General features: G+C 41.7%; 1 protein-coding gene and 1 long non-coding RNA gene across 2 annotated transcripts in view; one reads left to right on the top strand and one right to left on the bottom strand.

Annotated features, from left to right (window-relative positions):
* The window catches only part of LOC123365128, a 35,439-nt gene extending 27,022 nt beyond the window's left edge, over positions 1-8,417 (top strand). Inside the window, exon 3 of the long non-coding RNA XR_006577439.1 lies at positions 8,281-8,417. This is a non-coding gene — a long non-coding RNA (uncharacterized LOC123365128). The remainder of the gene's footprint in view (positions 1-8,280) is intronic.
* Positions 1-26,910, bottom strand: part of RALYL (RALY RNA binding protein like) — a 358,668-nt gene that overhangs the window by 260,943 nt on the left and 70,815 nt on the right. The window lies entirely within an intron of this gene.

Below are 26,910 nucleotides of genomic sequence, written 5' to 3' on the forward strand. Positions count from 1 at the left end.
GAAAAATTTAAGAGAGACATAGGCTCATATTGGCCCTCTACACAGGGCCGTCCCTAAGGGAGTGTGGGGCAGAAGTGACGAATCTGTCACTTCCAGGACCAACCCATCACTTCCGGGACCGACTATGCTGGCCAATTGCACTGTCCCGCGGGGTCCTCCCAAAGCGCAGGACCCGGAGTGATCACCCTGATTTGCTGTACCCAAGGGACAGCTCTGCCTCTACGCAAAGGTGAATTTCACCCACTAAGGGTATGGCTACACTTACGGTTTGCAGCGCTGGTAGTTTGCAGCGCTGGTCATCCAGCTGTGTAGGAGCAGCGCTGGTGTGTGGCCACACTCACAGCTACCAGCGCTGGTGTGTGGCCACATTTGGAGCATTTGCAGCGCTGTTGGGAGTGCTGCATTATGGGCAGCTATCCCAGCATTCAAGTGCACCAACGTGCTTTTCAAAAGAGGGGGGTGGAGGGTGGTGTACTGTGACAGGGAGCGGGGAAGATAGAGAGAGTGGATTTTTGGAGCCAACACTGAGTGTTAGCTTCCTGGATTGGAAAAATCACAAAATGTTCATGAGCCCTTAGTCTTAACTCTAATTGCAAACAGCCTGCCTGTTTGCTGTGATCAGTGTTTGTTTTTTTAGATAAGCAGTTCAACGGAGCGATCGGCTCCGTTCTGTTTCATTCACTCTTCCTGCCTGCCTCTCATTTGATCGTTCACAGCCAGGTATAGATAGCTCCTGTTTGCTGTGATCAGTGTTTGTTTTTTTAGATAAGCAGTTCAAACGGCTCCGTTCTGTTTCATTCACTCTCCCTCCCTGCCTGCCTCTCATTTGATTGTTTACAGCCAGGTACAGAACGGAGCTCCGATCGGAGCTCGTTCACAACAAAACAAAGAAAGGCTGCATAACAAAACAAAGAGAGTAATTTATAAAAGCATTCTGGGATACACCTTATTCCCTGGAGGCCAATCACAGCGCTGGTGTGTGGCCACACTTGATGACCAGCGCTGCAGCACCAGCGCTGGAATCCTTATTCCCCATGCTGAGTGAGGTGTACGGCCAGCGCTGCAGCCAGGGAGTTGCAGCGCTGGAAGTGCCCTGCAGGTGTGGCCACTTACTAATTGCAGCGCTGGTGGAGGCTTTCCAGCGCTGCAAATCGCCAGTGTAGCCATACCCTTAGAATTAACAGAATTAAGCCCAGAATATCAGGTTAAAAAAAAAAGCAGTTGGGGAAAAATAGCTTCTAACAGCTTAATTCTCCCTCCATTCAAAGAAACAAATCTTTGAAACTCGAAACACACACACACACTAAAACCACCAAACCAAACCAAACCAAACAACCCCACCAAAGAACATGAAGTCTAGAGACAACATTTTCACATATGAGTGGCTACATTTAGGCACATAAATCCATAACAAGGCATGAATCAGTCGCTGATTCAGTGAGTTATTTAAGCATGCTTGAGTCCATTCCCATTCAGAAAGGCACTTAAGTAAGTTCTCAAGTTTCCATAAGGTAAATCAGACTTAAACATGTATTCTCATCCTAAGCAGCAATGGACTGTTGAATTGGTGCCTCACTGACCTCTTTTTCAGAGGTGCTGAACACCTCCAAATTCCATAACACCCACATTTGAAATACTTGCCTTAGTGCTGTACAAACCATTTGCAAGTATCCAAGTGGCATCACCTGACCTGTTTTTTTTACCAGGAACATTCTCCAATTCAGCAGTGAGCCACTAGGCACCTCAATAATCAGAGGGTTCCATAAAAAAATCCCCTAACTCTTACGGCATGTCTGGACGACAAAGTTAAATCGACATCAAGTAGCTTACCCTGACCTAACTATGGAGGTATACACACTGCAATTCTCCTCCCTCCACTTAAACGTGTCTGCTACATTGACCTAATAAAACCAGCTGGACGAGAGGCATAGTGATTTTTACTATTTAGTTAGAGTGACATAGTGTCAGTGTAGATCAGGGGTCAGCAACCTTTGACATGCAGCCCGTCAGGGTAATCTGCTGGCGGGCCGCAAGACATTTTGTTTACGTTGACCATCCGCAGGCATGGCCCCCCACAGCTACCAGTGTCTGCAGTTCGCCATTCCTAGCCAATGGGAAGTAGCGCGGGCCACAGGGATGTGGGCCACCATGACTGCTCTGGTCACTGCTTTCAACTCCGCTGCCCTGCAGCCAAGTACACAGGTGAACACCCCTCCCCATTTACAATTGCTCTTCCTGTTTGGTCAGCATGGAGAGCAACAGCCCAGCTGAACCATACCTGCTCCACACAGCAAACGTGTTCCTGCCTGGAGTACATGGGAGGTGGTGAATCTTCTGGGTCTGTGGGGACACAGCTCCGCTCCAGCTGCAAGAACTTTGATATCTATGGCAAGATCATTGGAAGCATGGTGGAGAAGACCATGCTGATAGGGGCATGCTGCAGTGCCAGTAGGCCCCACTTCCTTCTATGACATCTTCAGTGATTGGATGACAGGTTTGCTCCCCTTCTAGCTTGCACACTTTCCTTTTCATTCCATGTGAAGTAAATAAATAAAGCAAATGAACATAGCAGACAAAGGTAAAACTACATCCAATGGCTGATAGCTGAAGCTAGACTAATTCAGACTAAAAATAAGGTGCCAATTCAGACTACAAACAACAATGAAGGCAGACAGACCAATTCTATCAGAATGTCAGGGAGACTCCTGTTTGCAGCCAAAAAACTCCAACTCTCAATTTAATAATATTATCCCCTGCATAAAAATGACCAATGCCAGTGCTAGCACCTTGGGGGCCCTACAACACACAGTAATAAGGAAATGGGGGGCCCCTGTTGCTGCTCGGGAACCTAAGCAATTGCTTAGTCTGCTCATGCCTAGTGCTGGCTCTGACAATGACATTCCCAAGAATGATGTGTGTCAGACATGTGTGGCTGATGCACAAGACTCTGGATAATGTGGTTAACCTCTGCTCTGCTCTTGTCAATGGGGATGCAGGAACGGCGGGGTCAGTGGCAATCAATGGCAGGGTAAGAAACACATTTGGAGCTTGGGGCTGTGGTGGTGGTGCCGAGCTTGGTAGCAGGAGGTGGAGGCAGGTACTGGGATGGTCGGTATGTCAGGTGCAAATTCATGTCTATTCTTCCCCAGGCCGTGGCTGCAGCAAGGAGGGACCAGACAGTGGGTTCAGGGAGGCAGAAAGTAACCTCAATTAGCGCAGCAGCTGGAGTCCAGGTATCAGGGAGGTGGGGTCATGCTCCATTTTTTCCCTAGGGCCTTTAGGTGCAACAAAAGGAGGATTAGGGAGGATGTAATGCCCATTCCGAGGACCTGATGCAGCAGGCAAGGGGAAGACCTGTTTGGTTCTGCTCTGCTGCAAATACCCTGCTGAGAGCAAACATACGGTGTCCGCTTCCCCAGGTGTAACTGCAACCCTGCCTCCCTGAACAGCACTTGACTCAGCTTGTTATAGCCCTGCCAGGGCTGTGTGTCCAGGGGGGCAGGAAGGACTGCAACTCCGCTCACCTTCTGTGTGTTTTACAGAGTACAAAGGATCTGCTGGAGGCTGCAAGGAGACTGAAAAAAGGGCATTAGTGGGCAGGGAAAGGAGATGGCATTAAGAGTATTAGAAAGGGACCATTGGTGGGACTAGGGGTCCCTGAAAATAATTTGAAAATGTTGGTCAGTATGAGTGAGGACAACAATTTTCCAAGAATTTTGGTGGATTCTCAATCACTGGGCATTTTTAAAGCAAGATTGGATTTTTTTTTTTAAAAATATGATTTAATTGAACTACGACTATTGTTCTTACAAAAGGAATTAATTCAGGGAAGGCCTAGGATATGTGTTTTGCAGCAGACCAGACTCTGCAATCCAGTTGTTGCTTCTGGCCTTAAAAATCTATTAATCTATGAATCTAAAAAAAAAAAACCATGGAATTCATCTTCTCAGCTGTTAATAGAATATCAGTTTGGTTCCGTAATTTCTGCTTTCAGCAGAACTCTAAACTCTCCAGGAAATTATAGTAATTCACTCAGACTTAGAAACTATTTTCATCATTTATATGAAAGATAACAATGGGATGCAAAACTCTACAGGAAATAGGCACCCCACAAAAACTGCTGAGTGTCTCACTGTACATCTGTAGCTAAATTAGCTATGCAACAAAATAGCAAATATTTTTGCATCTATGATTACTCATTAAAATATTAGAGGATACGCTTTTCATCAAGCTGAGAGTTATTCCCAACACATAATTTATTCAAACAATTGAATCTCTTTTTCTGCTTGTGGAATATTCATGGACAGATTGTGCTTTTTGATAACCGATAAGTGTTAATTAAATTGTTCACTGTATGGATTTTATTACACACATTTAAAATTCAAGACTTTTGGGTTAGATTTTGGTCATATAAATCACATGGTTTGTTTATGTTCACCATGGAGGAAATTCATCCTTATGCAGAAGGCCAGTTCAAGGTCTTATGGACCACTTAAGTCTCACTTAAGCTCTAGTTTGATGGCTAATGGGCACTATTTAAATATTAATGCCCAATGCTGCTGTAACCAATGTCAATGATAAAACTCTAATTTATTGCAAAGGAAGTCAAGATATCAGTAAATTGCCCAAGTTCATACAGAGCTGAAAAAAGAACCCAGACCTCTTGACTCGTGTTCTAACCATAATATTATCTTCTTCTTCCCCCCTTATATTCTGTATTGTAGGAGAATGAGTTGTTGCTTAAATTTAATTGAACTTCAGCCCCATCCAGTAGTCCTTACTTAGGCCTCTATCAGGTAAAATTCTTACTGATACCTAAAAAAAATTGAATGTGGCCCTATACAGTAGACTCATTGCTGGAGTTCCCCTGGTGGCTGGGTGTGATGTAGCAGGCTTTCTCCTCTCTAATGCCTGCCCTTGGCTATTCTGGGTTCATGGATGCCTGTTTCTTATTGTGACTTAGTCCTACGGCCAGGTCATGATTTAGTTCCACCCCTCCTAGGGTAACAAAAGTTTAATTAAAGTCCAAAAATGTCCCAACGCAAAAGATTCTTCTACCTTCTCTCGGGCATTGTCTTCAGCCCCAGCCAGAAATAATCAATCCTTATGTTGGGCATGTACTCCCCTCCGCCCACCTCACTGTGTCTGGTAGGGGAACCCAGGCCCACCGTATGCTGGATTCTGCCCCAGGCAGTATTATACTGCTAAATCTGCTCCTTCAGACATGCTACTATTTGCCTACACCACTTCCTACCACCTTCAAGCCTGGTGTGCTGCTACCCTGTGGTTAACCCAGCTCCCTCCTCTGGTTCCCAGGACACTGGCTTCTTCCTAGGTCCTGCCAGCTTGTTCTCTCTCTGTTGGAATACTGACCCTTCCTGACTGCCTCTCTGTGCCTTACCGCTTTTCCAGGGCACAAAATAGAGATTAATTTAATCCCTATGGTCTTTTTCAGTCTGCTTTCCTAAAGTATGTGAACACTCTACCTCGTCTCCCCTAGGGTTTGCTATTTGGGGATCCTCTCCTGGACTCTTCCCCAGCTTTCACTGCCCAGCTGGGTTTGTTAAGAAATCAAGCCTCAGACCTCCTCCAGGTGCACCGAGGTGGACTAACTTAGTTCTCTGACTCCTGTTAACATTGTTCACCTGTGTGGGGTAGACACTCTGCCACAGGTCCCTATTAAATAACCCTAAATACTGTAATTAGCTTGCAACTCTGTTTTCTCTTGTGTGTATGTCTGTCCACTTCTGTTAGTATTTTGGCTTTATCTTTTCATCTTCTGTCTCATTTGTTCTAATTTAAATACCTAAATAGAACTAAATTTAAAAGAGAAATGTATTTTGCTGATTAGTATAGAAAGGACTGTTATTTCAACTATATTTAAAATCACATGAAATGTGTCCTCTTTTCTATCTTAAATCCCTAATAACTACTATTTTTGAAAGTCACTGACTGATTAGAGTTAAAATAAGTCTATTATCTGCACTGGATTAGCTTTCTGTCCTCATAGGAAATGAAATATAAAACTACAACACACTAAGAATGTTTTGCTGAAAAGTTCCTGACCCAGCAATGCCCCTCTGCCATGTACACTGCTCAAACCGGACAGTCTCTATGCGAACGAATAAATGGACACAAATCAGACATCAAGAATTGTAACATTCAAAACCAAGTAGGAGAGCACTTCAATCTCACTGGACACTCAATAACAGACTTAAAAGTGGCCATTCTTTAATAAAAAACTTCAAAAACAGACTTCCCCCCCCTAATTATTTTCTGCTTGGGATCGTCAGCCACTGTTCCTGCACATTAAAAAAACACTTATGGTAAATATAGGTCAGTCCAAAACTACATAAGGAATGAGCAACTGCTAGTTGATTTAGAGAGCAAATCTTTTAATATGTAAGCAACAAAAGTTTAGGTCTAGAGAAAGAAGTCCACCTTGAAAGTTCTCTCTTTTCCAGTCCTATTAACTTGTGAACAACTTGACTATTACAATATTTGGCAATTTCCCAATCAACTGCTACAATAAAAAAAAACCCATAAGTAGTCTAACTGGCAACCAATTTTCCCTGCATCCTAGCAAATAGCTGCTTGGCACCCTTTAAATATGAGCCCTGCAGAGTAGTGGCTTTTATTATGGAAGGAAAATGCTGAGTAGCAGCAGTCAATTTCAGACTAAATGAGACATAAAGGTCACGAGGAATGAAAAATGTAAAGCTACTTTTATCTAAATCAAGATCTAAATCAATTGTAATCAAATGACGTATTGTTCAGCTGTATAGGTGCATTAAACTGTTTCTCAAAGAATTACTTTAGCAAGTATTTGCTTTAACTCTAAAGACTGTCATTATTTTGGCCTAATCATGTCCAAAAAAGATTCAAGTCTGTATTTCCATTTAACTGTAATAACACATTGAAAACTAGCTTCAACTCAGTTGTGGCATCATTTTGTATACCACACACTAAGAAATGACCAGGCTGTGCACAATAATTGAGCTGCTGCTAACTGTTGGCTACAAAAATTATGTGGCTGAAGCTTAAGAAATATATTTCTGTATTAATATTGTTAATGCTTACTTTAAGAAACAGCTAGCCTATAAGGTACGTACATTTGTCTCTTTTTTTATTTAGAAGCATAACAGTTATTGTTACTGTGTGATTTTAAACTTTTTCCCCCACCTCCAGTTGATCATTGGTTAAAGCATCTGCTTACATGCTTTGCTGAATTAGGTCTGTCCTTGCACCCACTTTTGAAGTCAACTGGAGTTTTGCCACAGACTTCAGGTTCACACTCCTAGAAGTATCCATGGCATTTGGCAAGCATATGAGATGACAAGGGGGACTGAACCAATAAACCCTTATGCATGAGAGTAACTCTTACTCACATGAGAAATCCTACTGTCATCAGTGGAACTCGAGTATGAGTTGCATGAATAAGATTTTTGTAGGTTTAGACCCTAAATTAAAAGATAGACAAATTAATTTTAATCATTATTTGTAGCCATATTTGCAAAGCCAAAACTGGTTCTCTGTTACAAGTAGCAGATATGTAGGGTGACCAGATAGCAAATGTGGAAAATTGAGACGGGGGTGGGAGGTAATAGGTGCCTATATAAGAAAAATTCCCAAATATCTGGACTGACCCTATAAAATTGGGACATCTGGTCACCTCACAGATATGTTATAAGAGGAAAACAAAAAGGTAACTGGGCAGTAGGTAGTCAAACGGTGGTGCAAAGCCCCTCATCTGGCTTCTTGTACCTGGTACTTCCAATGAGAGTTAGAGGTGCATTAACTTTAGTTTATTTGTGCAGGCTGCAAAAACATCTAGAAAACATATTTCATGTTATTTTCTACACTATTTCCAAACACTTCAATAGCAGAAAAAGAGATTGCAATACCTGTATGCAGGTTGTCTGATGGGGCTTATGAAATCTCACAAAGATAACACTGATAAATGGGCTATTGAAAAGTTTCAAAACATCAGGAAATCAATTCCCAACCTGCCCAATCCAAATTTTTCAAGAATGAGAAAAAAAAAATTCCCACCCAACTCAGTATGAAATTGGAATCAATCCAATCCATAGTTTCTAAAAAGACATTGTTGAGTATGTCAATATGGGGTTTACAATGGATTTTAAAACCATAATTAAACTGCAACTATAGCAGTTAAGATAAAAAGAAATTTAAATGGTATTCAAAATAAGTGTTTTAATTTTTTTTCTGTTACACTAACCAGGGACCTGATGTGAAATAAATGTTTTCTTCCAAATGTAGTGCTTACCATCAATAGCTTCAATAAACCCAATAGACATCTTCACCAGAGTAACCACTGTGGGTCCAGTGCAGTGCTCACTGAAGTACATTGAAATGTTTTCATTACGTCCAAATGCATATTGGATCGGATCTGATGCTCAATAGTAAGTATATGGAATGAAATTTTGCTCTGTCTTTCTAATAGTTGCAGCATAGAGCGAGGGGGAAGTCAGCGTATCTTAGGTCGATTTACCTGGCCATGAGGATGGCGATGAGTCAACAGATGCTGCTCCCGCATCGACTCTGCTTCCACCTCTCGCCATGGTGGAGTTCCGGAGTCAACAGCAGAGCAATCGGGGATCGATTTTATCGCGTCTACACTAGACACAATAAATCGATCCCCGATAGATCGATCACTACCCGCCAATCCAGCAGGTAGTGTAGACGTACCCTCAGTCTCACCAGGCCGCCCTATGCACTGCACACCCAACATGACCCCTATGCCAGAGTTTACGAGGAGGGCTCATCAGAAGGAAAGGCTGGAGCTGTCTTCAGCAATGCCTGCAGTGGGGCATCTTCCTCCAGCCAAAACCAGGGTTTTTAGAGTAAATGTGGGATATATGGGCTCATTAATCACATCTTACTTAAAACTGTTATGCATAAACAAAAAATCTAAACACAGGCCAAAGATCAGTATTTCATCAAAATTACAAATGAGATAATAAAAAAGTAATTAAAGGCTGTAGCAAAATTTTGTAGCAGAGCCACATATTTAAATATTGTTCCAATATCACAGCTATTATAACCACATGCATGTCCAGTGTAGAATTAGCTCTCTCCTTTATCTAACATCCTAGCTGAGCTACGCAGACTCTGGGGTATGATATTAGTACTCCAATATATAAGAAAAGCTTTTCAGACTAGTTACTATAGACCCCAATGGAAGAAGAAAAGCTTATTTAATATGATATCACTATTTAAAATAATAGATTAATGTCAAGACAAGAGAAATTTCAACAAGATTCACAGATGTGTACAGACTAGGGGTAGTATTACCCCACTGTATGAACATTAGCACAGTAGAAAAACTAACTCAAGTCAAAATTCCCTAACAATGGGCTTCGGCTATTTAGGCACATACACACACTGTTAGTTTTTAATTGGTATTATGTTTTATTTGCATTTTTTTTAAATGGAAAGAGCTAACTCTATCCACTGGAATCAGTGGAAACTGATCTCTGGCATGAGAGAGAAATATCTTAATTATTAATAGATCATTATTCTATTAACTGGAACATGCTGGCAACAGTAATGGGGAAGGTAGAAAAAATGTTTCAGAGGAAACAGGAGGAGCTAAGTTTTTGTTGGGTTCTGTTTGACTGCCAGTGGGACCTCCGTAGTATGTCAGAAAGGCAGTCAGACATGGTAGACTGGACAACAGGAGAGAGATCAGCAGTTGATTTATGACAATGGAAATGTTACAAGCAGATGATGGGTATGGCGTTTGACCATTGGGGGGACAGGTGGGTGAGGAGGAGAGAAGATCAGTGAAAACAGATTCTGAAGAGAGAGACCAGCACAGAGAGGAAACGATCCAAAGAAATGCTGAAGGAATGGTCAGGGAGCAAAGGAGTGAAACCAGGATAATATGAAGTTACCAAAACTTAAAGCACACAGGGTTGCAGACCTAGGCAGATATTTAGAGTCCTCTGATGGCATCTGAGCTGGTTCAGTTTCTGGGGAAGATACATTTAAGTGTAAACCAGCCAGAGGTGAAAGTAAGCCGGTATGGTGTACCGGCAAGAGCCATTACGCTGTGCCGGACTGGACCAGCTTCCACAGCGGTGATTTAAAGGGCCCAGGGCTCCAGCTGCTGTGGGAAGCCCCGAGCCCTTTAAAGCACTGCTGAAGCTCTGGCAGTCAAGCTCCCACAGTGATTTAAAGGGCCCGGAGCTCCGTGGCAGCTGGAGCCCCAGGCCCTTTAATTCGCCTCTGAGCCCCGGGGCTCCCAGATGCCTCTGCAGCTGGGAGGTCCAGGGTGATTTAAAGTTCTTGGGGCTCCCAGCCACAGCCAGAGCCCCAGGGCCTTTAAATCTTGAAAGGCCCTGCCTCTTCCGGTTGAGGCCATGTCCCTGCTCAGGAATTTGGCGTTTAAGTTACTTTCACCCCTGAACCCAGCTGAGGATAAAAGTTTTGTTACAAGCTGGTAAAATTTAGAGTTGGTCAAAGAAACCTTACAATTTTGGTCCAACAGGAAATTCTGACATTTTAAAAAAATGTTCTGAATTGGAAGAAAAAGAAATGATATTTAAAAAATGTTTGGATCAATTTCAAACTTTATTTTTATTTTACTTTTCATTTCTTAAAATTATTTAAAATTTGGAGTATAATTTTAAAATACAATCTAATATAATATATAATAATCAGTGACTGGTTTTCTAAGTGGCAAGTGATATTGTAATTGGTATTCTAAATTGTCTAGAAAGTCGTATGCTAATTGGCAATTCATTCAATAAATGGTATTATAATTGGTCATTTTAATGTCAGAATCTAATTGGATTGATAATTTCATTGTTATGGTTATTGTTATAACATCAAAAATAATGTACACTAATAAGACTAATATTACAATAAAATTAAAAAATACATAAAATACAATAAATTGCAATTCAAAAAGTCAAAATATTCCATTACAATATGTTTGGACCATATCAAAATGTTTCATTTCTTTCTTTCTTTCCTTCTAAAATTTTGTCAAAGCCAAGGCACCAAGCATTTCAGTATCAATGAATTGGCATTTTCTGATGAAAAAAATCCTGTCAGTAGATGAAATTCCATTGATAACACTGACTTGCCATGGCTTTGGAAGCCCTTTAAGCCATAGGGAGTGGTGGAACACAGACACAGCACAGGAAGAGTAAGTGATTGATATTTTCAAAAAGATCAAGAAGGTGGTGCCTTGGATTTGGCCAGGATTAAGTTAGCGGAGGTTATGGTGAGGGCATTTGTGGTGGAGTGAAACAGTTGAAACTCAGTCTGGATGGACATAAGAAGAACATTATAGTGGCTAGTATCAGAGGGGTAGCCGTGTTAGTCTGGTTCTGTAGAAGCAGCAAAGAATCCTGTGGCACCTTATAGACTAACAGACGTTTTGCAGCATGAGCTTTCGTGGGTGAATACCCACTTCTTCTTGCATCAAGGAGATTTAAGGAGAAGTAGGAGGAGTGGAGTGGGAAAGTAGTTGGAGAGCAAGTAGAGTCCATGGTCAATTTTTTTAAACAAGTAAGTTGAAGAGTGTTGGAAGCATCACTGTAGATATTGAAAAGCAGGTTAGCTAAGACTTGGAGGGAATGATGTAGTTCAGTGGCTCTCAACCAGGGGTCTGGGACCCCCTGTGGGGATGCCAGCAGGTTTCAGGGGTTCACCAAGCAGGACCAGTGTTAGACTTGCAGGGGCCCAGGGCAGAAAGCCCAAGCCCTGCTGTGCAGCGCTAAAGCCCATGGCCCTGAGCCCGCCACCTGGGGATGAAGCAGAAGCCTGAGCAACTTAGCTTTGTAGGGCATCCTGTGGCCTGGGGCCCTGGTCAATTGCCCTGCTTGCTACCCCTTAACGCCAGCCCTGGCTTTTATACATAGAAAACAATGGTTGTGGAACAGGTGGGCTGTGGAGTTTTTATAGCATGGGGGAGCTCAGAAAGAAAAAGATTGGGAACCCCTGATGTAGTGAACACCCTTGCCAAAAGCCAAGAGTCAGAGTGGAGGACCTAACTGGTCTTTCCTGCCACGTTATCTCTGATTTCTATTAAAGCTTTTCTATTTATCTAGGTTTCTAAGCAGCTTACACAGTTCTGAGAGGGAACACGTATTTCTGTTGCTCTCTCTCTCTCTCCACTCTTCAATTCATACAAGTGTTTGCTATTCTTTGACTTAAATTTCACACAAGGGTTTTACATTTTGCTCTGAGGGTGTTGAGAATTGTGGTCATTCTCATCTCCTCTTTAAAGTAATTTCCACAATTGCTGAGAACACTCTCCCCTAAACATATGCCTGGCTCTTGATGCTGACAGTTCCATTATTTCAGCAGAATGTAACTGTCATGGGATATCATGATTACACAAACTGTGATAGTTCCGGGGATAAAACTCAGGCCAGTCCCATGGAGGACTCTGGAGAGTCATACATTTCAAGACCAGAAGGAACCATTGTGATCATCTACTCTGATCTCCTGTATAACACAGGCTATAGAACTTCCCCAAAATAATTCCTAGAGCAGACCTTTTAGAAAAACATCCAATCTTGATTTTATAATTGCAGTTGATAGAGACTCCAACACTACCATTGGTAAGTTGTTCCAATGGTTACTCTCAGTGTTGAAAAGTTATGCCTTATTTTGTCAGCTTCAATTTCCAGTTGTTAGATTGGACATACCTTTCTTTGCTAGATAGAAGAACCCATTATTAAATATTTGTTCCCTAGGTAGCTTGTAATCCAGTCATTCTGTAACAGAGAGGCCACTCACCGCTAGTGCGCCTCCTTGCATCTAGGTCTAGGAATATAGCTCTCCTTGAATTGGGTGCTCACTGCTGCTTGCTCTGTGATAGTCTGTCTTCTGGTAACTTAGGCAGATCACCATTTAGTGCATCCCTTCCAGGGGTACAAAGTGCAGTACCATAACTAACCAAACATTATCTCCAGATGGTGTTCAGTCCCAGGTCAGGCTCTGTGCTACTATATCAGTGGCTGGCAGGGGAACCTGAGCCTGCTGGATACACCGGTGTGTTATCTGATTAATATATGACCATGTAGATCATTGTTGCAACCACTGTTATATATTTGCAACAAATCTTGTACAAAATGTGGCACATATGATGTCTATGAAAAGCATATAATTTGCTGGTTATGATTATGCTATCTGTATGCCTGTATCGTTTTTGTATTTTAAGTGATGAATATTGGCTCTATACCTGGATTTTAAATGTTTGCTACTGGGGTAACGCCCACAAGGTAGTTAGACAGCACATCTTGGAGGGACTATTCAAATTGAGTGGCCCATCAAAAGGACACTTAACCCACAATGGACCATAAGAGATGCCTATTTACAGATGACTTTCCTCCTGTTATTAAGCAAAATTATGCAAGGACATATGACTTGCCCATGGGACTCCAAGTTCCCATCTTTTATCTGTAATTTTCCACTAGCCATGCTGAGGGCTTTGTTTGAAACAATGGGTTTCCCTCCACATGGCAGAAGCTATAAAAAGCCCTGGAAACACCTCTATTTTGCCTCTTTCCTGCTCAAACATCTGGACTATGGACTTATGCTAATAGGAGCATTCTAACCAATGGACTGAGGAGCTTCCAATGATTTGGAAGCAACCAGATACTTAACTTAAGCCAGCAGTTTATTCCATCATTGCTACAAGCCTGAACTAAGAACTCTGCATTTATTGCAAGGGTGGCCAACCTGTGGCTCCAGAGCCACATGTGGCTCTTCAGAAGTTAATATGCGGCTCCTTGTATAGGTACCGACTCTGGGACTGGAGCTACAGGTGCCAACTTTCCAATGTGCCGGGGGGGTGTGCTCACTGCTCAACCCCTGGCTCTGTCACAGGCCCTGCCCCCACTCCACCCCTTCTAGCCTCCTTCCCTGAGCCTTCCCCTCGCCCAAGATCCTCCTGCATGCCACAAAACAGCTGATCAGGAGGTGAGGGGAGGCACTGATCAGCAGGGCTGGGAGTGGGTGGGAGGCACTGGGAATGTGGGGGAGGAAGGAGCTGATGGGGGACTGCTGATGTATTACTGTGGCTGTTTCACAATGTACACTGGTAAATTCTGGCTCCTTCTCAGACTCAATGTCCACAAAACCAAAATCCTACACCACTTACTTAGACATTGGTTCACTTCCAGAATCTTTTGCCTTCTGTCTTCCTTTGCTTGTGGAATAGGAAGAAGCTTATAGAAGATTGCTTGGACATTCTTCTTCTTCAGCAGTTTCCTGAAGTAATTTATTAGCTGTGAGGTATCCGATGAGCTGTGTCTTTAATGCTGATATGAACTGGGGGGGGGGAGGATAGCTCAGTGGTTTGAGCATTGGCCTGCTAAACCCAGGGTTGTGAGTTCAATCCTTGAGGAGGCCACTTAGGGATCTGGGGCAAAAATTGGTCCTGCTAGTGAAGGCAGGGGGCTGGACTCAATGATCTTTCAAGGTCCCTTCCAGTTCTAGGATATTGGTATATCTCCAATTATTATATTAACTATCATCAATGGATCCTTACCAATTGACTTCAAACACCTATCTGATCTTAGAGTGATGTCTTGTGTCTCAGCTCCAGAAAGGCAGCCTGTTGTGTGCCTGTCCCTTGAAGAATGATCTTTTAATTCTTTTGAGTATTGAATCCCAGCAAGTATCATCTGTCTTCTTTGGATGATTGGAAAACTCTTTGTGGACAACCTTGATTCTTAAATGTTGGGCTGAGGTTTAAAACAATCATTCTTCTAACAACACACAGTCAACCTGTGGAACTCATTGCCAGGGAATGTTATGGACACCAAAAGTATAACTAGGTTAAAAAAGAATTATATAAGTTCATGGAGGACAGGTGCATCAAATGACTATTAGCCAAGATGGTCAGGGATGAAATCCCATGTTTTGGTTGTTCTGTAACCTGTGATTACCAGAACCTAGGACTGGATTACAGTGCCTGGATAACTTGATAATCGTCCAGTTCTGTTCATTCCCTCTGAATTATCTGGCACTGACCTTTGTTGGAAGACAGGATAGTGGGGTAGATGGACCACTGATCTGACCCAATATGGCCGTTTTTGTGTGTCCCATACAACCCTCTATTCCCTTGGACCATCTAGATCATGAGAGATGTCTTCCACAGTTTCCACATTGAGCATCTGGTATCAATTGGAAATTTCTAACTGTGATGAATTCTTCTTGGTCCTCTTCTCTCTGGTGGGCACAGTCTGTCTATCCTCATCTAGCTACAGCTATGTACAACACCACTATGACCTCTTGCATTTGGAGGTTATGATCTGCCTGATCTCTCTTCTGACTTCCTCTCTACATCTCCTTGGTGGCCAGCTCCTTTCTTTCTTGAAGCTAGAGTACTGATGTTTCCTGAACCTGGCAGTCTAGAAACACCTCAGCTTCTCTGATTCTCGGTAGCATTTCTATTTGCCCATCCAATCCAACAATCTTCTCCTCCAGCACAGCCACCAACTTGCACTTCATGCACAGGAGATGCCTCCTGGTTTCACACAGGAAAGAAAACATGGCACATCCACTGCAGGTCACCATCACTATTGCATCACTGTCTGTCTTGAAATGACCCATAGAGCTAAATCTGGAAGGAAAGCTGCTCACACTCCCTGTCTAAACTCCCTCCAAGACTCTCCTGTTAGCTGCCTCTGTTCATAACTCTTGAGCTCACCTAGCAAGTGATTTTCTATAGCAAGTGTTGCTGCTTTGCTCAGCTCAGCTCTGCCCTCACCATCAGGGAGCGATTAACCACTCAGAGACTTCAAATAGATGAAGAACGAAATGTTGACTTTCACTTACTTTCAACAGAAAGCAAGCGGAGAGAGCAGAGCAGTGCTGTGCTGTGCCCTTGGTGTTCTCTCTTGTTCAGAAGATGCCCTGCTGTGTTCTGAATCAGCTGGAACATATATTTTAGCGTGGTGGTTTCATTCTTAGGTGCAGTACTTTATAATGATTATGCCTGCATGTTAAAAATGTGTGGATCATCACTGTGGACAAGTATAAATCTGATATATTGGGGCAGTGTCTTTCCAAACACAGTTAGAAATAAATGGTTTTTGGAGTCCTTACTATTTGAGTAGCCAGAAACAGCAAGGAGACCAGCAGAACAGCAAGCCTGGATTGTCTTTAAGTTGTGAGGGCAGATGCTGTGAGTGGAGAGTCAAATTATAGAGATGGTGATTTTTTTCCCCCAAGAGTCCGCTCTCCCTGCCAATCTCACCTTTGTCTTTCCTATATTTGGGCCCAGAAAGTTCCTCTTCATCCAGTTGCTGATCTTGGCCTTGATTCACTGAAATATGGTTCCTTTTGCATTTGATTGAGTGCTATTAAGTGTGTAGCTGACATTTTAATCCACCCTGTCTCAGAATTTCCCTTAGAATTTTCACACAGATTTTGAGTGGAGTGGTGGCAAGGTGGGTGGGTAAGAGGACAGATCCACTGAGGGTTTTGAAGGCAAACAGATGCCCATCATAGTTCTTTTGGTGCAGTGGAAGAGGACTGGTTGAAGGAATCTCAGGGCTTGTCTTCAAGAGCGGGGTAAGTCGACCTAAGTTACACTACTCCAGTTACATGAATAACGTAGTGTCAATGGGTGACATTCTCCAGTTGACTTCCCTTACTCTTCTTGGAGAGCTGGAGCACTGGGGTCGACCGGAGAGCATTCTGCCATTGATTTAGAGAGTCTTCATTAGACCTGCTAAATCAATCCCTGCTGCATCGATTGCAGCAGTATCGATCTCCATGTAGTGAAGACCAGCCCTCAGCAATCTCACTAAATACTGGCACATTCTTCAGGAGGGACAACAGTATTCCTGGTACAAAAGGATCAAATGGTGTAGACAAGTGTGGATATGGGGTCAATAAGACATCATAATTTGATGATTCCAGTGCTGTCTTTGACCCTACACTTGCCTGAAACCCAGCAGAGAAAGGACGAGGATAACGACACTATCTAGATACAGTTAGAGGAAACTCCTGGAAAGCTTTTCAATTAGTTTTCTCAGGAATGGGAGGTTACATACCAGGTAGTAGTTAAACAGGTCAGTTACATCAGATGCTTTAAGTACTGGCTGTTGATTATCTGCTAGCAGGTGACACAGATGCTTATGAATCTTTTCCCCAGTTGGCAGGGCAGATGGTAGTGTGACAGGATTTGTGAAGCTAAGATTCACATCACTGAATCCCACCTTTTTTTTATTGTAACTACTGCCATAAAGCATCAATTACAGAAAACACTTTTAAGTCAAAGTATTTGTTGATATTCAGTTTACAAAAAGAAATCTGAGGAACAGCTTAAATGTTTGAGGCTGTCATGGGCATCTGAAATCTCCTGAATGATTTTCTCCCCTTAAAATTACCATTACCAATGAGGAGGAGGAAGGAAAGATTCTTTATGATGGCTCTTGATGAATGATATCCAGCAGCAAAACCATAAAATACTACTTCATGAATTGCAAGAGGGACAGGTTTTCTTTTCCCTTCTTTATTATTATTGATTTTCTGTGAAAATTATATCTTTCACAAACTCAGTTGCTGCACTGAGTAACATTATTGATGATGAAATTCCTCAATATTCATATTTACATGTCATTGTATGTTATGCCTTTTAGCTGTATGTTATACAAACTGTTATACTGGGAAGTAAGTAGGGGTGAAGAAGAGGTGAAGAGACAGATTGAGGTAGAATAATCTCTATTTTTCAAGATTTATCTGAGCTACAATTTTTAATATGTTCTTTTATCCCTCCTCAAAATAACTATTTCTGTCATCTGTCCCAGCAGTGCATGCTACAAGCATACATGCCCCTGTTTCTGCTATTCTGCATCAGTATCCATGGAAGAAATGTGTCTTTTCTCTCTGGTTGATTGAGGAGGGCTTTGAAGGTGATGATTCAGCCATGGAGGCATAAGGGCAATGCAATGACGATAGGTGGTGGCTAATAAAAACATGGCTAAACCGGATTAGATTAAAAAAAAAAACTGAGCGAGTTTATAGTCATAAGGGGACCCTCACTAGAACTGCTCTTTATATGTGAGAACAAGCATTAATAAGCAATACAGGAGATACTGAACATTAAGTAGTATGGCAAAAAGATCTGCTGAATATGCTTTGCACAGCAGAGATCCAAAAAGACCCAAAACTACACATATTCCCCCAATGAACATTTAAAATCAATGACTACTTCTTACGTGTATGTTTTACATTTAATGAAGAGGACTGAAGGATGATGTACTGTATACCTAAAGGGCCACATAAGTCCCATTTGTGTAATGCACCGGAAGGATTTAAGACTTTCAAGAAGGTAAGTAAAGAGAGAGGAAAAGAGGGAATCTTAAATATTAAATCAGGTCAGATTTCTTCCCCTAGTTTGATGACTGCACTTTGCAGGTTGGTGTGAATGGGATGGCACAATAGTCTTTCACCTCTCTTCTTACTTTTTTCCCCAGAGACAGAATGCTCCCTTCTTACCCAGACTGCTAATGTAGGCTGTACAGGAAAGGAAAGGATCTTTGCATACTCCATTTCCCTGCATGCCTGCTCAAGGACTCTGGTCTGTATCTCCATAAATTTCTACTCCAGACAAATGATAGTGGGCAGGGCTTTGAGTTATAACAGAGAATTCTTTCCCAGGTGTCTGGCCGGTGGGTCTTACCCACATGCTCAGAGTCTAACTGATCACCATATTTGGGGTCAGGAAGGAATTTTATCTCAGGTCAGACTGGCAGAGAACCTGGGGTTTTTTTGGTCTTCCTCTGCAGCATGAGGCACAGGTCACTTGCAGGTTTAAACTAGTGTAAATAGTGACTTCTCTGTAACTTGAAGTCTTTAAATCATTATTTGAGAACTTCAATAACTTAGCCAGAGGTTAGGGGTCTATTACAGGAGTGTGTGAGTGAAGTTCTGTGGCCTGCAATGTGCAGGAGGTCAGACTAGATGATCATAATGGTCCCTTTTGACCTTAAAATCTATGAGTCTAAGATAATGTGTCTGAGCTGAACATCTGTTTCTACCAGGTTCCACTTAATAGAAACAGAGGGCACAGTTTCATGTAACTCAAGAAATGCATTCTATTTAGACACAATCAGCTCTTAATTAGGTCCTATTTGTCTCTACCGCATGCACCAACTGCAATGTCTCATGAATATTTTTTCATTTTATTTTCTTTCTTTACATAAACAGATATAGCATCTCTGTTCATTAACTAAAAGGGAGAAAAACATTAGATTGTTTGGAACACCTGAGTCATGCTTGGAATACTTGATCATTTGGGAGCTGATAGTGGAACCCTTAGTCTCAAATGTGAGTAAGCAATCCACGTAACTAGACCCTTGGAATACAAAAAGGACAAGACAAGACCATGCTAAATCTAACTCATGGTAAAATCAATGGGACTAGTCATAGCACAGATTAGTCCTCAAGGCGAGTCAGAGTGGCCCTATGGTTTAGTGCATAATTTAGCCATTAGCAAAAGGCTGACCTGCTGGAAATCCATCTCAGAGCAGGCACATCCTGATTCTCAGAATACCTACTAGAGAATACCTGATATAAATCACTTGCACATCTGCACAGCAATACCAGCTACAGGTTTTCAAATGCTCCTGTGTGTCTGTAGGGAACAGGAAGGAGGGAGCAGAAAGAGCCCAGAAGTTCAGGGAGGATCTATTATCTCCTCCATCACTAGTTCAGCTCCTCTTTACTCTCTCCTCCTAGCAACTCCAGGCCTGTGAAGGGGGAAGAGGAGAGGAAAGGTGAAAATCCATGGAGCTGCCACTGACAGAGACAACTTTAAAACCTCCACAGCTGTAGGAGAAGCACAGATATGCCAGGAGCAAGATGTGGGGCTGGGATGGGTGCAGCGTGGATGTGAGGACAGGGGCAGATATCAGAACTGGGGGAAACAGAAAATAATGGTTTGGGGTTGTGGATGCAGAACGGATTTGAGACAGGGGTGCAGCACTGATATGTGAGCAGGAGGAAAGTCAATTGATCTGGGGCTGATAGGGCCAGCATGAATTGACATGAGGCTGGTAGGTGCATAATTAATTGGTGTTGGGAAATTAAAGGTCCATAATAAATTAATGGCGGGTGGGGGGGAACGATTGGAAAACAGCTATGGTGCAAGAGGGGTACAGCATTAATTAACTGGGGTTTGGGGAGAGCCTGGAGTCTTTAATACCATCAGGCAATACTTAATGCAAATTTATGTAGTGTTATGCAAATTCAAAGTCTAAAGGGATTTTTTTGGTCACAAGACATTGGCAGATATTTGCTTATTCTGAAAAACAAATTCCCCTCCCTGCTATGTCCCGACTAGAACTGGGTGAACAATGGAAAATTTGTGTGTCTTAAAATGCTATTTACCCAGCTTTATAAACTGGGCAAATAATTTAGATAGACTGAGATAACACACATGAAGGAATTAGTTGAAAAATATAGTGAAATTTGTCAAATAAATTATTTGATTAACATTGTTTAACTAAACTCCCATTCGGATATTCTGGGATGTCCATCACGTGTGAAAAGAAATTACATGGTGCCCACGTGGGAAATAGCATATCAAGGTAACACGAGAAGGACCATAATTGCTACATTCTGATATAAGAGACAGAGAAAGAATCCTGGCTGCAACTACTAAATATGAGGGTAATAAAATCCTAATATTTTCTAACCTGACTTGACCTAAGCCCAGACATATAGTGAAGAACTGGTGGGAATTAAACAATCATTTATACAGGAAATTTAATCTGGCATGTTGTGCAGGCTTTTATAAAGGCAATACATTTGGAGGAAAACTGGATGTGGAGTCTGCCACTAACATTCTCAGAAAACTTAAAGTAGAGAATAGGTACAGAAGTGACTATCTGAGACACCAATAAACAGTGATCTGAACTAGAACGCTGAATTTTCTACAAAGAAATTCATTCTGGCCCTTTGCACCAAGATTTATTTCACCAAAGAGCGAATGTTCATGGCATTAAGATGACATTGAATTAATGACAATATTGTTCTATTTTTAAATTGGCAAAGCTAAGCCAGAAACCTGGCACAACTATGGATCTCTGGGCCCAAGATAAAAGAGTGTATCATTAAAGAGACATTATGGGTGGAAATGATTGGGTGAGGTTCTTTTGTCAGATATGCAGGTCATCAAACTAGGTGATCATAACGGTCCCTTCATATCTTAAGAAAAAATCTATGAAAAACATACAAGAACAAGAGAGTGATTTAACTGACATTTTTGCCTGATTTCAAATTCTTATAAATCTTGTTAGTGTCTATGTGAATCTTTCATGGTGAACTGAAATCACAGCCAAAAGGGGTTTACTATTATGAGCTGTAACAAGCCAGTATGTTGGTTTCCGCATCCCCACTCTTTCACTTCACTCTAAATTCTACTGAAACAACATATACAGTAGAGGGCTGAATTAGGCCAGGTTTGCTCCCACGTGGATATTGCTAATATAATTTTTAAAGGTGCTGACATAAGACATTTATATAAAAATTGCAGATTTAATTGTTATCAATATAATGCTGAAGTCACTTGTCGCCTTAATGGGATTAATGCCCTTTATTTTGTTCTTAATTTGTTATATTGCTTCTGCAACAATTTAGTGAAAAGAAAACCAATCAAGACTTTATAAAAAAGCCAATTTTCTATAACACCATACATTTTGTGTTCTGATACTTCCTCTTAATGCTCATGACCTTATTATAAAAAGAAATTAAATATCTGTCACAAAATAATATTAATTTGTTAGATTATGTCTTTTAAAAACAGTACAGCTATGCACAGAACGATGTGAACATTCTCAAATACACTGTTGTAAATTGAGCACCTCCACTGATTTTAATGGAGTTACTTTGAATTTATCTGTGTGAACTGGAAGCAGAATTTAGTTATCTGGATACATCATAAAGTATCAGCAAAGAGACATGTATTACCAGTATCTAATGTGTTAGCATACTTATCTGTCAAGTAAGCAACCTCAAATACTACCAACAGCTTAAGAAAAGAGGGAGAACTAATTCCTATTTCACAGGCCGATTCTGCAGTTGGGTCCATATGGCAGACTCCTGTGCTTGTCTCACTGACCGAGATTGGAGTTTGAAACTGTGGCGGGCACAGCACTGACACAAGCTCAAAGTAAACTCAGATTTCAAGATCAGAATTTTTTCCTCCATTGTTTTTGTATTACTTTGGCTACATTAGTCAAATATAAATCTTTTTTATTCTTCAGTGATGATTTTGGGGATCAGTCTGTCTGTACAATAGATATTATGAATCAGTTGCTATGAAAACTGCTGTATCATGAATGAACCCGTTCATATGTATCCACCATGGGCTGACTGGATAGTGTCACATCCCTGCCAGACTAGAGACAATGGTGGGTCATTGGACCTTAGTGCTCACCTATTCAGGGGAAAGTACCCTGGAGAATGAGTTTGCTCAAGCTTGGGGGAGATTCTGCCTCCTCCAGTCTTGAGAGAGTGGGGAAGTAGAAAGTTACCAAAGCAGAACAAAGAGACTGGTAGCCAAAGCAAAAAGTTATGAGAGGACTTGTAGGGGGGAGACCCACAAAGAGTTTGGGCAGGAGGAAGGAAGTTCAGAGTAGCTGAGCCAGGGGAGAAGGTTCCAAGTTCCAGGACACAAGCGATGACTACAACAAAAGGATGCTGAATGGCCTCTGATGATAATCCATTCAGAGTCTTCAGCTGTTTTCAAAAGATCAAACAGAGGGAAGTTGGATGAGGTGTATGTAATGTGTGTGTGTCTGTGCGGGGGAACCTACCTACCTTAACACAGATGTTTCCCCAAGGGAAGGATGAGCTTAAGTGAGGGGCATTGTGTTTAGAATGTTTGTTCTTGTATATCTCATGATTAAATAAAAAGAAACGGTATTGTAGAACATTATGCAAGGTGTCTGTATCATACACATATTACACTCACCACATGCCCCTTGAAAAAGTAAACCAGAAAGCTCACACCTTTGGGTGGAGTTCTGAGAGATGGTGTGTTTAAGCTACCAGAGAACCTGAGGGGTTCTAGGGACTGGGCAGTGGGCTACATGTTTTAAACTCTCAGAAGGGGGCCCAGATAGAGGATCTGCACCGCCAAGAGTGTGCCTAGGAACCCCAAGACAGGGAGATGGCCTGGGCTCTGTTCAGACTCTGGGAACTTAAAACACATGGCATGCAGCAGCTGAATCTCCTCACAGGAATCTGGTGAGCCACCAGCAAGGGAAATCCAACCAAATTGGTGACATCCTCATTCTCCAGATTATCTTTCCACCTCCAAAATTCTTGCATAATTCTTTGTCATCAACAGTTGATACTAGATTTCAGTTAAGGTTGCATAAACAGCAGAAGAATTAAGTAAAGCAGTTAAGTTTCATGTATTTTCTAGCTTTCTCTATTTACTCCTCCCTTTCTTGTCACCTTGTCACTCCACATCTACTCCACTTCAGGAGTGTAGCCACGGCTTGGCCTGGGTGGGCTGCAACCCACCCACTTAGCATCCAGGTCCACCCAAATCTGAGCAGGGATGTAGTGCTGCCACAGCGGCCTGGAGCATCATTGCACTTGGGTGCTTGAAATCCAGGATGGAGCTATGTGCCCACCCTTCAGAAAGCTATGCTCCAGCAGCTCTGCCTTGCCATTTTCTGAGCCGCCTCGTGTGCATTCCCAGCTTGGCAGGTGAAGCCCTGAGCCTGGAGGCACTAGGGCTAGGAAGAGGCTGTCGGGGGAGAAGCTGAGCTAGCGCAGTCTGTCATTGCCCATCCACCCAAAAGTCGGTGCCCACCCAAATTTCCAGTCCTAGCTACACCATTACTTAACTTACTTGCGATATAAAAAAGAAAGCTATCAGTGTAGCATCTAGATAAAATAAAACAAGGACAAAAGGATATTTTGCTCATTCCAGTGCCTCTAGTGCTTACATTCTGCAGGAAGGTTTTATCCAAGTGAATATACCATGATCTGAACACCCTATTGGGCTCTGTCTGGTCCATTTCACATTTGTCTTGCTCCCCTTTCCTCTCTCATCTAATTTTAAATGTTCTAAGTATGGTGCCAAACTACCGTTAATCAACGGTATCCAAATCCCTGAAATGTTGACTGAGAAGGAAGCTAGGGTAACCAGCTTTCACTCTTTTAGGCACTGAGAACAGAACATTAAAAAGGACATTATGAAATAGGTGGTAGCCATAATTTTATTTTGTCTGAGATTTTTACTATCTCAGTTGATTAACTTTATAAGCTCTTATAAATTTGTAAGGCAATTTGACACTTTTTGCTAACATCGCACAGTACAATGGTTTCCAATGAATACCAATTAACTTTTACTGGACTAAATGTATTAATAGTGTATAGTGGTGTTGCAAGTTCCCTACCAAGGTAACTCAATATGGATATATTGTGTGTCATCAAGATTTACAGTGGGTCGCTTGGAGTACTGTTGGTAGTTGTACACAGCCACATAAAGTGATGACACTCCCTAATGATTAATATCACTTTTCTGTCCTTTCACAGAATTCATAGTGAACAACTGCCTGGTCCTGCAAACATTTCAGCATGCATAACTTAACTCTTGTGACCACTGACATCAAAGAGACTTTGTGCAACAAACTATAAACAGACTCTGACTGGCTTCTAATGGGCTTTGGATCAGGCCCTGAATATGTCTCTCTCTATTTGTATTCTTTCCCACATGGTGTACAATTTCAGAGGGAACAGCCATGAAATTACAATAAATTATGACGTTTCAAATGTCTGAACTGTGCACTATGCCAATTAACTGAACGTGAATCATTGCCGAGATGTACCCTTCATAGTTAAGCTTCTAACAAAACATTCCTGCCTACAAGTGTATCAGGTTTTAGTCTACTTCCCACACCATCCTGTAGTGATTCATTGATTTAACATTTTATCATAAGACTACAGCACTTATTATATAGTTTCTAAAAATACTCCAAGAAATTTTCAATTTATTTTTCTTTTGTCATATTCGAGGGAAATATTGGTGCCAGTGAATGTAAGGGACTGCAAGCCCTTATTCTGCCTGCCTGACTCACTTAGGGTGACCACCATTGTTGGATGGAAATAAGGGAAATCCATATAAAAATGAGGGATAATGCTTTCTTTTAAGTGACATTTTAGGGAAACGCCATTTCCCTTAGCATAACATGTATTTTTCTCTCAAGTGTACATTTCTACTGCCCTCAAGCATACAATCCAATTATCATAAACGTCAATTTAATGTTCAAATGGTACTTATTATCAGTTTTAATACATTTTAAAATAAGGGACAGGTGGTGACCCTAAGCTACAAATCAATGAAATAAGGGATGGTCCCTTCAAATAAGGGATGAGTGGTCACTGTAGATCAAAGTTCCAGCACCACACTGTCTGAGATCAGGCAGGCAGTCCTCATCCCTCCCTGCAGTGTGGGGCAGCAGCAATTCCTCTGTCACAGACCTGGTCAGGCTGCCCCTGCTGGCAGCTCACCAGACTGCTGTGAGGGGATGCAGATCCTGAATCCCCCATGTGCTCTAAACTTCCCTGAGTCTCAGCAGCCTGCAGCATGGTTTTCTTCTGTAGCCTCTCTGGAACATTTCCTGGACACCCAGACTCTCAGTCTGTTATCCTCTTTATGGAAATGGAGACCTGCAGACCGCCTGCCTTAGACCTCCAGGTCCAGCACTGATCCTCAAGATTCCCCAGTATCTTAAAATACCCTCTCCGTGAACACCACCCAAAGGTGTGAGCTTCCTGTTCCCCTCTTCAAGGGGCTGTGTGTAGGTGTAGCATATAAAACATGAAGACACTGCATAATGTATTGCTTTTTAATCACACAAGAAATACTCAGATCTATACAAAAATAAACACTACATGTGTTTCCCTGCCTCCATTTCTTCACCACTCAAAGGTATTCTTTGGGCTGGAGTCAGGTCCTTCAGACCTAATAAAATTTCAGTGTAAGGGTCACAGTTTAGTTTCATCATTTATATTGTTTTAAATATCAGGAGAGCATTCAATAGATTGTTAGAACTTTAACATATTGTCAGTGTCATTTGTTTTGAGAAGCTCCAGAAAAGCACTTACTTCACAAATTTCAATAAAAATTTTGGATTTGTATGACAAATGGCATTTCAGATTTGAATAAACCATTTACCAAAATAAGAATAAGAATAAGAATAAAATTCACTCCTCCAGCTCGCATGTCTGCGAAACACCTAAGACCTGGTTCTGGTCTTACTCACACTGGTGTAAATCAAGAATAACTCCTCTGAAGGCAATGGGTTTACACTGGTTTAAGTGAAGTTAGAATCAGGCCCATCCAGTTTGGGTATATTCAAAATTTAAGTAGGTAAAATAAAACTCAAAATTTTGCACAATTTTAGATTTTTATACTCAATGAAATTCTGCTCCCTACCTCATTAGGGGATAGCATGAAAAAATATTTGGAGTTTGTTAATAATTTAAGGGTAAATTCTCCCCAATTTACACCCTGTGCAACCGTAATGAAGTCTATGGGGCTGATCAGGATGTAAGTCAGGGAAGAATTTGGCATTCAGATACTGTAAGCTCTGTTTAAAGAAGGAAACAATTCAAAGTAGTCAAGGAATAAACTGGCTACTTGGAATAGTACATGACATACGTTTTCTCCAGTCAAGCTCTAACAATACATTCAGAATTGTCTAATATCACATTTCCATGGCATTTGATTTCCAGCACTCTTAAGAGAGAATAATAATCATGTCATTCACTGGGGCTACTACAGTACAACGTCAGAATAGTAAAGAGCTTAAGAAAATTCTGTAAAGCCCCCTCTGACACTGTGAATGAACCAGGGCAAGTGACACTGACAAATGCATTTCATCTTTA

The sequence above is a fragment of the Mauremys mutica genome, chromosome 2 (assembly GCF_020497125.1).
Source record: "Mauremys mutica isolate MM-2020 ecotype Southern chromosome 2, ASM2049712v1, whole genome shotgun sequence".
NCBI lineage: Eukaryota > Metazoa > Chordata > Testudines > Geoemydidae > Mauremys > Mauremys mutica.